Source organism: Macaca nemestrina, chromosome 12 (assembly GCF_043159975.1).
Source record: "Macaca nemestrina isolate mMacNem1 chromosome 12, mMacNem.hap1, whole genome shotgun sequence".
Taxonomy (NCBI): domain Eukaryota; kingdom Metazoa; phylum Chordata; class Mammalia; order Primates; family Cercopithecidae; genus Macaca; species Macaca nemestrina.
In genome coordinates, this window is record NC_092136.1 from 9552222 (window position 1) to 9558432 (window position 6211).

The following is a 6211-nucleotide window of genomic DNA, read 5'->3' on the forward strand; positions in this document are numbered from 1 at the left end:
CTTCGGGTGCTTCCTTGTCTTTTCCAGGGGCAGCAGTCCTGGGTCGTCCTCCCCTGGTGTCTGCGGGGGCGATGCCAGCAGGGACAGAGTGGCAAGGCCGCCGGGGCAAGGTGACCAACCCTGCCCAGTCCTGCTCTGCTGGGCAGTAGCTGCCCCCTGCTACCAAGAGGGCCTGGCCTGCGGGGAAAACGGTTTCCAGGGGATGATGCCCCCTTCCCTGTGTGAGGTGGGAGCTGAGCAGGAGTTCACTTGGGGTGAGAGGGGGAAAGCAGTTGGGAGAATGTTGATAACTGAGGCCTAGGCTGGCACCCCTCAGCCACAGACAGATGAGTGGGCACCTGCGGGGCCCTCGGCACTGGGTGGCGTCAAGTAAACAAGGGCTTCTGGGCTCTGGAGCCAGCCTGGGTCCTTGCTAGCCCCAAGGGCGGTTTAAATACAGGGAAGCTGGGCCTCTGAAGACAAAGCAGATAGCCCGTGACAAACATGCAAGTAAGGGTGGGGCCAGTCAGGCCCAGGTGATGTCACAGATGGGGGACTGTTTATACCAGCAGAGGGAAGGGTGACCCGTTAGTGACCCTTCATAAAAGGGTGCAGACTTGAGGTGCCATGGGTGCAGGCTGCCCCAGCCCCTCTGGCAGAAGAAGGCAGGACAGAAACGGGCCTGAGGGTCTCAGGGACCCAGGTGCGTGCTCTGCGCCTAGCCGGTGTGGTGGCGTCTGGTCCTATGACCAGTACTTGAAGTGCCAGTGGATGCTTCAATTGCTGCAGGGTTGACCGGTCCTCCCTGCGCCACTCAGCCGCCACCTGTGGGCATTCGCCCTGTGCCAGGTGGAGCTGCACCCTCACAATCTGAGGAAGTTCACGTTCCCCCATTTCACAGAGGGAGAGTCCAAAACTGAGGACCACCGAAATAACAAAAGTGGTAGAAGTGGATTCAAACCAGGCCATCCAATTCCAGCATGCTTTCCATCGGGCTACTAATCCAAAGCACACACTAAAAGAGGAAAAAAATGGTAGATCCCCCCAACCCCATCCTTAGACTGCAGCTGTACTCAGGGCTGAGAGACCCACATTAAAGGTTAAGAGCTTTCACTCCAGCCTGGGGTCCTGAAAGCTTGGGGCAGGGGTCACCCAAGAGAGGTGGAGCACATTAGAGAAGGCACAGAACGTAGCAGTGCCCCTGCGTGGCACAGGGAAGGCCAGAAGGGAAGTGCTGCCTGGCCGCCCGCTCTCCTTCCCTGAGCACTCCACCTGCAGGACTCTGTGGGGTGACAGAGGGGCTGTGAACCCCCTGGGGCTGCCCCAGGAAGTGCCTGCTGATCTGAGGCTTGAAAGGGGCCGAGGGCAGGTGTCTGCCACAGAGTTCATAGCCCTGGTTTCGGTTCTATAGGTTGGGGGTCATCTTTGGGCTGTGATGGGGGTTCAGGGAGGGCCAGAGGATGTGGTCAGAGATGTGGCCACCCACCTGGAGGGCTAGCCCCCGCACTTGCCTCCTCCCCAGCTCCCTAGCTGGCCAGGACCCTGGGGGAGAAGCCCCCTCTTCGGAGGTTGGCCTGGGGCAAAGGAGGGGCATTGCCACCCAGCTCCCAGAGCCCCTGGACTGAGGCCTTCGGGGCAATCTGTCCTGGGTCCCACCCATGCAGCACCTCACAGCCCAGGACCCAAGAGGCAAAGGGCCCGCCGCCCACTGCCTCTGGCCATGCACAGCTGTTTTCTATGTTGCAGTTCCTTGTACAATCTCATTCAGAACAAACATTTCTGGCTGGATTTGGCTCACACCTGGAATCCCAGCACTTTGGGAGATCAAGGTTGGGGATGGGGTGGGGTTGTGTGGGGTGGGGTTGTGTGAGGCCGGGAGTTCAAGACCAGCCTGGGCAACATAGTAAGACCCCCATCTCCACCAAAACAAAAATTAGCTGAGAGTGGTGATGGGTGCCTGTAGGTAGTCACAGCTACTAGAGAGGCTGAGGTGGAAGGATCACTTGAGCCTGGGAGTTTGAGGCTGCAGTGAGCTATGATGGCACCGCTGTACTCCAGCCTGGGCAACACAGTGAGACACTGTCTCTATTTAAGAAATTTTTAAAAAATAAACATTTCTTCTCCTTAGAAAACAAGCTAACCGCAAATCCAATCAGTGCCCTGTTCTTAATCTCAAATGAGTGTTCTAGAAGAATAGCCTAGTAAAAAATAATGGCCGCCCAGGGTGGCTCACATCTGTAATCCCAGCACTTCGAGAGGCCGAGGAGAGTGGATCACTTAAGGTCAGGAGTTCGAGACCAGCCTGGCCATTGGAAGGCCAAGGCACAAGAATCACTTGAACCCAGGAGGCAAAGGTTGCAGTGAGCCAACATCACACCACTGCACTGCAGCCTGGGCGACACAGCAAGACTCCGTCTCAAAAATAAATAAATAAAATAAAATAAATCAAATGGGCTAGTCATAGGACTTGCCCCGCCGTGGACAACAAGGTGATGACAGTTGGGAGGTGAGGACACCCGGCCACCACTCTTGTTCCTGTATCCCAGCGTACCAGGTCTGGCAGCACATGGAGGGCAGCCTTGGGGAGACCGCCCTGAGTTCAAATCCGAGCTCTGCCACTCTAGCCAGCCCCCTTCCCCCACTAAGGCTGTTTCCTCAAGCCCTAATTCAGGAACAGACGCGGCCCACAGAGGCAGAGCCCGAGGACACCCACCTTGAGTGGCCTTTGCCAAGCACCCCAGGGAGGTTAGTTGGGTGGGGTGCAGGGAGTAGGCCACCTCACCCAACACCCAGAACAAAACAGGCGGGACCTACCCTTCCCTGAAGCAGCCCGCAGACTCAGCGGCGCCTGTAGGCCAGCGAGGTGGTGGCCAAGGGGGCTGGGGCCTGGCTTCCTGTGCACCCAGAGGGACTGATAATTGTAAAACCACATGGGGCTGCAGCCGCTGCAGAGCGTGGGAGCCCCTATGGCTTTTGGAGCAGTGCAGGGAAGGTTTTTGGAAGAAAAACCAGGATGATGAAACCACCATATGTCCACCCATTTGGAGCTTTGGACTTTTCATAGGACAGGACCCTGGTGCCGGGCAGATGGGGTGGGGGAGGGGGCTGCCAGGACTAGCTGGGGTAGTGGGGGGTCCGCACCCCCAGCATCTGCATCAGCTCCTCCCCAAAGCCATCCCAACAGACGCACCTTCAAATAAGAGCCGGGTATCTGAGGCTCAAGGGCGGGCTTAGGGAGCTCCCCAGCTCCAATCATATTGCCGCCTGCGCTCCTCCCTCAGAGAAAGGTTGGGACGGCCATTGGTGGCCATACTGGGAAGCTCATTTGTCCCTCACACCAGAACAAGTGCAGTTCTCCATTATACACAAAAAGACAGCAACCAGAAAGAGAGAAAGAGATTTACCCAAGACCCCATGCCTGGTCAGCAGCGGGCAGGGCTGCATGACCCAAGGCCAGCCTCTCATGTCCTGACCTGGGTAGGAGTGGGCCACCATGCCACATGCACGTTTCCGGAGTGGTTAGCAGCAGGGAACGGCCGCCATTCCTGCCAGCCCTGAAGAACCATCGGTGGGAGCTGCTTCCCGAGGCCAGGGTTGGAGACTCTCATCCTAGACCTCCCCTTGGAGGCTGATTCTCAGGACCTTAAGGAAGGGGACTCCCCAACCCTGGGCTCAGTGGCCCTTCAATGTGGCCAGGATGCCGCAGACCCCGGCAACCTGCCTTGTGTCTGCGCTCCCAGCCTCAGAGGGCTATTCCCTGGGGGGCAGACACAGGGTTCCCTGCCACTTCCTCGTGCTGGGTTCTCAGGGCCTCTCCCTGCCCCCACACACCTGCCCTCTGCAGGGCGGGTCTGAACTCAAGGAAGGAGCTCAAGGCTGGCACCACTTCCCTCCCCAGCTTCCATGCATTAGTCTGTAAAGGAGGGTAATAACTCTCTCCTAGCGTGGCCCTTGTGAAGAGAATAGATCTAAAGTCACTTCGAGATACCAAGAGGCCCCATACACTTGCAAGCTGTTATGAGCGTAAGTGCTCCCCGCAGAGCTGGGTGAGAGAGCTAGTGACGTCCCTCAGTACCAAAGGGGCCTGCAGGATGAGTGAGAGGCTGCAGGGGGTAGCTGGGCCCTCCTGTACCTGGGGAGTAGTTGACCGTGGAGGAGGCATTTGAATGAAGGTATCCTGGGGAGAAGGAAAGGAAAGAGAGTGGCCTGACTGCCCGGACAGGGTGCAACTGAGGCTCTCAGGAGGTCTCCTCCTGTCAAGACTCACCCATCCCTGGCCGGGGGCAGTGGCTCACACCTGTAATCCCAGAACTTTGGGAGGCTGAGGCAGGCGGATCATGAGGTCAGGAGATCGAGACCATCCTGGCCAACATGGTGAAACCCCGTCTCTACTAAAAATACACACACACACAAAAATTAGCCAGGCGTGGTGGCGCGCACCTGTAGTCCCAGCTACTCAGGAGGCTGAGGCAAGAGAATGGTGTGAACCCGGGAGGCGGAGCTTGCAGTGAGCTGAGATCCGGCCACTGTGCTCCAGCCTGGGCGACAGAGCGAGACTCCGTCTTAAAAAAAAAAAAAAAAAAGAAAATAGATCTGCTGAGACAACATGGTGCCATGCCCCGGAGCTGCTTCTGGCTGTCAGGGCTGGAGGCCTGGCTGCTTGCTGAGGCTGGAATAAGCTCAAAAAGAGACTGAGTCTTTACAGACTTCCTTCCATTGGAGCTGCAAAGGAATGGGCAGGGGGCCCAACCCTCCTCCTTTATTTTTATTTATTTATTTATTTTGGAGACATGGTTTCACTCTGTCACCTAGGCAGGAGTAACCTCCGCCTCCCAGGTTCAAGTGATTCTCCTTTCTCAGTCTCCCAAGTAACTGGGACTTCAGATGTGTGTCACCATTCCAGGCTAAGTTTTGTATTTTTAGTAGAGACAGGGTTTTACCATGTTGACCAGGCTGGTCTTGAATTCCTGGGCTCAAGTGATCCGCCCACCTTGGCCTCCGGAGTAGCTGGAACTACAGGCTTGCACCACCACATTCAGCTAATTTTTAGGTTTATTTGTAGAGATGAGGTCTCACTATGTTGCCCAGGCTGATCTTGAACTCCTGGGCTCAAGTGATCCTCCCACCTTGGCCTCCCAAAGTGCTGGGATTACAGGTATGAGCCACCGCACCCGGACCCAACTCCCTTTTAAAGACAAGGAAATTGAGGCTTGCAAGACAGATGTGACAAAAACTAATAAAGGACCAGAAAGAATCACGTGTGAAAGGCGAGAAGTGCCGAATGCCTGTCCCAGCCCTGCCCTGAGCAGCCCTGTGCAACCCTGGCCTCAGCCCTGGAACTCAGTGTCCACTCAGCTATACTGTATGGGGATGGACAGATGGCTGGGAATGGACCTTTCTGAGAACTTACCAGAGAGCTTAAGGGACTTGCCTGAGGTCACACAGAGAGTGAGACAGGGCCCAGAGGCCTCACCAGGGGTGTCCACGAGGGGTAGCGGAGGAGAGGCCCATCTTCCCACTCAGGAGCCCTTGCCTATCTCCGGTTCCCTAATGCTGTCTGGGGTGCCTGTCCCTCCTCTGGTCTCTGGTGCCCCCGTGTGGCCTCAGTGAGCAGGCCCCTTCCTACCTCCTGTGGGCTCCACCCCTGCCCCAACTCCTTAAGGAGGGCCCAGAATCTCTGAGGTGGGAGGGATCTGAACTCCTGCCCCCTCTCCCTTCCAGGAGACCAGAGGCAATGAAGGGGATCCCCAGAGTTTGGTTTGAATCCTGGCTCCCCATGCCAGCCTGGCTGATTTAGGCAACACACCCAGACTCTGTTTCCCCAAACATTTCTCAGCCCATGGGCCCTGCATAGCTACAGGGCGGGCTTCTGGGGAGATCACATGGGAGGCAGGGCGAGTCCGAGACCAGCTTTGGGCAACATAGAGACCCTAGCTCTAAAAAAAAATTAAAAATTAACCAGGCATGGTGGTGCAGGCCTGCAGTCCCAGCCACTTGGGGAGGCTGAGGTGGGAGGATCACTTGAGCCCAGTATGTTGAGGCTGCAGTGAGCTGAGATTGCACCACTGCACTCCAGCCTGGGTGACAGAGCAAGACCCTGTCTCAAAAGAAGGCTAGGCGTAGTGGCTCATGCCTGTAATCCCAGCACTTTGGGAGGCCGAAGTGGGCGGATCCCCTGAGGTCAGACCAGTTTGGCCAACATGGCAACATAGTGCAACCCTGTCTCTTTAAA